The following is a 6289-nucleotide window of genomic DNA, read 5'->3' on the forward strand; positions in this document are numbered from 1 at the left end:
AAGCCAAACACCATTTAACTGCCATAGTTCATTCGGTTCTAACATCCTATCAAATTGTTTGAGCTAACTATTTGTTACATTAAGTCTAAGTTATTTTTTAGTTTTCTTTTGTTGCATTTCGCTATTCGTGTATTTGCGGACGTTACAATGAGGCAGTTAAACCCTGAGCTGACCATGGTCCTGAAAAGCCAAAGGTTAAAATCGCCAAAACACCATTCAAATGACATTCAGAAATAACGTTTAATTATTTATTTCAGATAGCTGTTGTTTAGGTTGTTAGGTTGATGAAAAAAATGAAATATGACAACATGACTGTTGTCTCTCTCTCTCTCTCTCTCTCTCTCTCTCTCTCTCTCTCTCTCTCTTTCTCTCACACACACACACACACACACAACACACACACACACACACACACACACACACCTTATAACCGTATTTGAATGGTTTATCAGATCATATATACTGTACTTCCTCTGATAGGCCTACCTCTGACCTCATATGACGCAGATATGCAATATACCTCGTATTTAGAGAATACAAAATGGTATTTAAATGTATTTGAAAAAAAACAACTAACACAAATCCCCATGATCTGAACTTCGATTAACAGCAAAATGTACATTCAAATGTTTCTGATTTTTGTCATAGTATTACACAATGTTTTTGAGCTGCTGCTGATCTCTTGACATAATCATCAGTTTATCAAACCGCTTGCATCACAGCAATATAATGCAACACTTTGTTTTCAGGAGCAAAGCATATAGTAGTTTCTCCTCATAGTTGAAGTGTTAGCATACAGCAAAAGACAGACGAGGAACAGAAAGCTTTACTTTATGGGTGACCTTTCTCAGTCCATCATTATAACGTTTCATGGTCTTTTACACTGGAAGACTTTTTATTATTATTATTATTATTTATTTCTCATAGGTTTAAGCATTACAACGAAGCAAGTTCTTTTTTTCTGCAATACATTTGATAATTGAATATAACAAGTACAGCATGACCTGTATTATCTGAAGATTTTTGTCTCCTTCTTCAGCAATGTGATTTAAAAATAAATTGAAAACTGCAGATATCAATTTATTCTACAGTGGATGAACAGCAAAAAAGAAGAACTTTGACGTGGTTGAGTTGCATAATATGAACAAAATGTTATGAAAGCATCCCTCCAGAGAGCGGCTGCATAGAATTAGAATTAACAATGACTGTTATCATATAATGAGCATTTTGTTTGCTTTCAAATTTTGGTTATGAAACATTGTTATGCAATGTCTAAAATAAGCACAAGGAAGTGCAGTTTGGAGTGCTATCACGCACACAGGAAAATGGACCCACAAATACATGACTCAGATACGTAGAATTCAATGATTTACTAGAATTTTAAGCAGTTTGATGGGGTCCAAGCCTCGCAAGTCGCCCCCGACGACCCCGTGGAGCACGCAAAATCAGGACCCAAAACGTAACGATTGAGAGGCAAACGTCAATAAACATGGAGAGGTGTGAGCTGCAAGGTCTGTTGTACATTGCCATTGCACATATCCCATTGACATTGATGGCCAAACTGGTCTACGTTGACTATAGAACCCCTTAATGGCCAGTTTTGCCAAATTTGGTACAGATCCTCAAAACAGCATTCCAAACAAGCATCACAAGTTTCATGTTGATTGCATTTACTGTGGCTGAGTTATTGCAATTGCAAACTTCCCATTTGAACGCATAGTAATTTCCAAAAAAAAACATAAGCGTTTTTTATAGCGCCCCCTAATGGCCAATGCTCGTCAAATTTGGTTCAAAAAATAATCTCAAGTTCTTTGCTGATAGCATTTAATTTGGCCGAGATATGATGAAGTTCATGTTTTGGTGGGAAATGTGTTGTGTCGTAAAATGTGCATACTTTAATGTATCCAAACTGTGTTTTTGGTAACTTTTGGTGAGGTCCATCTGGTGCTACTCACCAGGATTTGTGCAGATTGGTTGCACGGCCTGGGAGGAGTTCAAAAAAGTTGGTTTTGCATATGCGCAGGTTTGTAATATGAGATGTATAGTGTGGGAGTTATAGACAAAAACACGTTTGAAATCATTATAGCACCACCTAGTGGTCCACATGTGTACATTTTGGTAGGTGAGGTCCATGACCTATTGTAAATCGACCCTGTAAATTTGAAGTTATTCATCAAGTATAAAGGTAAATCCAAATGTTGGTCCCATAGGCCACGCCCACTTCAACCAATCAGTACCCCACTGTAGGCGTGGCTTCAGGAGTGATCCTAGATGGGACCCTCCAAATTTTGTAACAATTGGATGAGCGTTCATGAGATGTAAACTTTTTGTACTTGTAGCGCTCCCTAGTGGCTACTTATGGTAAAATGTGTTAAAATGACAAAGATGTTCTACGTGTTGTCGATCTGAGCTCTCCTTCCTCTCCTGGTTGCAGATGATTTAGCCATGCACACAACGACCGTAACATTGTCCTTTAATTGAAATCATTTCCACACTTTCAGATTACTTTGGAGCTAGCATAGACAGAAAAGAACGGAGCTAGCCGTCCAATCCAAACCTCAGCCTGCTCAACTTGTCAGTTCAGAATCATTAAAATAGACATAACCAGCTTTTTTTAAATTGTTTTTGAAAACTAAACTATAAAAGTCACACTTACTTCCATTATTTATTGTTTGAAAAGGGCTGTCCAAAAGCGTGAGTGCATACTGCTGACTTCACTCTGATTAAGATGAAATGACAGGGTCAAAGTAGTGGGCGTGGTTACACGTGGAGGGGGCGGGGCTACATGTTCATCTCCGCCCACATAGAGGTCTGCGGGTCTGCAGTCAGGGGCTTCTCAAATGTGTGGGGTCCTTCCAGAAGGTCATGGCAAACAAGAATCTAAAGTTTCGTGTTGATAGAGCATCACTCTCACTCTGACATCTCTCTATTAGTGCATGTAAAGGTACTGAGCATGTGTGTGTAATTCAGGTCTGTGTGTAGTGTGTGTACTAACAACTGTAAATTGTAATTTCCTCTTGCGAGACTAATGAAATATACATTATTACATTCTTATTTACTTTGGCCGAGAAATGGCAAAGTTGGTTATTTTTAATAGGGTTCCACAGCCCTGCTGCGTGAACCGCGTAGCTTTTACTTTTTACAGTCTCGGGCTTGGACCCCTAATTAGCAAGCTTATAAAGCAAGGCAACAGTGTCCAATAATAAGCAGCCAAAGGGGAATTCAGGAAAACAGGCATTGGTCAAAATCCAAGGTGAACAACAGGAACTAAGGATAACAGGACACAGGGAAAACCGCTTGAAGGCTGAACACAGTGAAGCAGACAATCTCGCACTGGGGTGAGGGGAAGACTGGCCTTAAATACACAAGACAATGAGACACAGGTGCAACACATTAGAGCAGAGACAGGTAGTTACACAGGCGGGAAAATATACAACAGGAAGTAAAACAAGACAACAAGGGAGAACTGAGAACCTACAAAATAAATATGATGATGATACAGTTCATCCTGTTTTACAATGTATAGAATTGAAACAGGTTACACTTCACTATGGAAGTTGTATGGAAGAATGTAGTATTAATAAATGATTAATGTGCTTTTCTTAATTAGAAACCGATATTAATAACCTTATTGTTGGTTTTACTCATCTTGTTTGTTGTATTTTAAAGCAACCAATAGAAGCAAAAGGGAAAAATGGCGGTTTGTTAGGAGGTGGTTGCATGACAACTGTTTTATATTTGTAAAAATGAAAAATTAATGAGTTTTTCACCCATTTTCTAACAAAATAAAGATATTAATATGTGTAGTATGAATTGCAGCGTTGATCTGAACATAGCTGGGCTTAACCTCTTTACCCTCTAACCTTTTTTCAGCTTGGAACCTGTGTGTGCTCAGGAGCATCAGAGTATTGGAGACAACTAGTTGCAGCCCAAGTTACATCACATTTATATTAGGCACATTTACTTTAGAACTGGCAATGAGGTAATCGATTTTTTTCAAAGCTGAACCATGTTTCACCTTCTGATGTCTATAAGTAACACAGAACCTTAAAACCTTTTTAAAAAAATAGACAAAGCTTCAGAATCAAAATGAAATGATACATGATATTAAAAGTTTTATTCTGACCAAATAACATTGGATTTTTTTTCTTCAATCACATTTTTAACAGGGATATAGACAGTGACTAAAAATAAGACAGAAAAAGACAGGTCTTATGAAATCGTCAATAGGTGCTCATCGTGTTACAAAAAACAGAAAATGTATTTTTAAAACTTTGAATGCAATACATCATCCGAATGCCTGTATGGGCTTAGTCATCCTTCTTCAGAGGGTGGACAATGTGATTTTAATGAGGCGATTTGTGTGTAATGAGCTTGTGAATCTGGAGGAGGACGATGCATCAACTGCTGTAGAGGGAGAAAAATGTAACAGAAGTTTTTTTCCTGATTTGATCCCTGTTTAACCCTCATGTTGTTCTCGGTTCAAATTGACCCGTTTTCCTATATCAATGTTCTTTGTATTCCCCAAAACAACATGATTAATTCCACACAACGCTGTTTGGCAAGTTCAAATCTTTACTTTCATTAATTTTGGGGTGTCTTATTCAAAGTACAAGTTGACATATTCCAGGCTGTTATGTTGTCCATCAACATATGTTCCTTTAATTTTAGTCTAAATAAGTCCTAATTTCTGCTTTACTAACTCAACCAATTGGTACAATATCCTGTTAATGTGGTTTATCGACCATAAATACCAAAAATGACTGTAAAACTTAAGTTAATAAGTAGGTCTTACGTAGTGTGGAAAATGTAAAAAAGTGACAAACATTGAAAAAAGGTGTCAGAAGTGTTGAAAAAAGAGACAAAACGTAAGAAAAAGTTAAAAACATCTATTAAAAGTTTCAACAAAAGTGTTGATTTTCAGTTTTGACGGGAAGACAACACACGGGTTAATCCTTGAGTGGGGATGTCACTCCCAAACTAGGCTGGTAACACTATTACTTTACAGTCATACATTAATATTTAGTAAAGCACTAGATAATACGTCCTTATGGGTTAGAGGACATACTGTAGATTATTTGATAATATCCCAATGTGATATATATCTTTCAATTCTGGGGATCAGAGCACCCCTGAAAAATAATTTCCAAAAAAATCAGAAAATAGTGCTTGTCAGACATCAGTCCAACTTGCATACATCTCATAACTGCATATATAAAGTATACCACACTTGCCAGGCAGTGCGCAGAGTATCAATTGTCAAAAATGTAAAGATAAAGAAATAAATGCAAAAATATGAAGCAAATGACTTAAATTGTGTAAAATATATGTATACAATATATGCATGAAAAAAATATTTTTTCCAAATAATTGACAACAATTATTCATTATAAAATGTTATTTCATCATTAATGTTTTGATTACAATTTTATTGGATTTATTTATCATTGTTGTTTCATTACAGCCAGTAGCTCCTCGAAGGATGCTGATTGGTTCGCTGAGCTGGTAGTTCACACATAAAACAAATCCGGCTACTTGAGAGGAATACTGTCTGGGGAAACATAAAGAAGGAATTTCATGTTTTGTAATGTAAGAAGGAAGCTCTGGATGGGGGATATTCATATAACGTATGCATGGAGTCCCACAATGTTTTTAGGCCCTTTTTCTGTTTTGATGCAAAGATCATAATATTCCTTCATTTATTTTTGCAATGTTTATTTTTTTATGAGATAGTGTAGACAGTGAAAGGGGGGAGAGAGAGGATGACATGCAGCAAAGGGAGAGCTAGAGGTCGCCCCACAGTATCAATTTTCTTTTCATACAATTTTCAACAAAACTATGTTGCTATGCTGATGATGCACAGCTCTACTGTGTCGGGATCCAACCGTCTAGCTATTGTCATGACCTGCCTTTGAATGCTGGACAAAATCCAAGTAAAATGCATGCAGTATGTATTTTCGTATGTTCAGTGGGATCCACTGTTGAACATACTGTACATAAATCAGAAATGGTTCTATCTGCAGAACACCTGTTCTGAAAAACTCGTTTAAGAAGGTAATATAATGTGATTTAGAATGTGCGTGTTACTGTGACAAATACAATTTGCTATCTTGGATGTGAAAACTTTAAAGCTCCATGTATCAAAATCACTCAGAGTGCAGATAGAAACGTATTCCAAGGGTTACATTGTCTAAACTCCTCTCAATGTGACCAAATATATTACCAACATTTCTTTTTTTTTGTTTTATGGATTTCTTCCCATGGTGGGCTTTATTTATCAGAGGATTAC

This window comes from Etheostoma cragini, chromosome 17 (assembly GCF_013103735.1).
Source record: "Etheostoma cragini isolate CJK2018 chromosome 17, CSU_Ecrag_1.0, whole genome shotgun sequence".
NCBI classification, from domain to species: Eukaryota; Metazoa; Chordata; class Actinopteri; order Perciformes; family Percidae; genus Etheostoma; species Etheostoma cragini.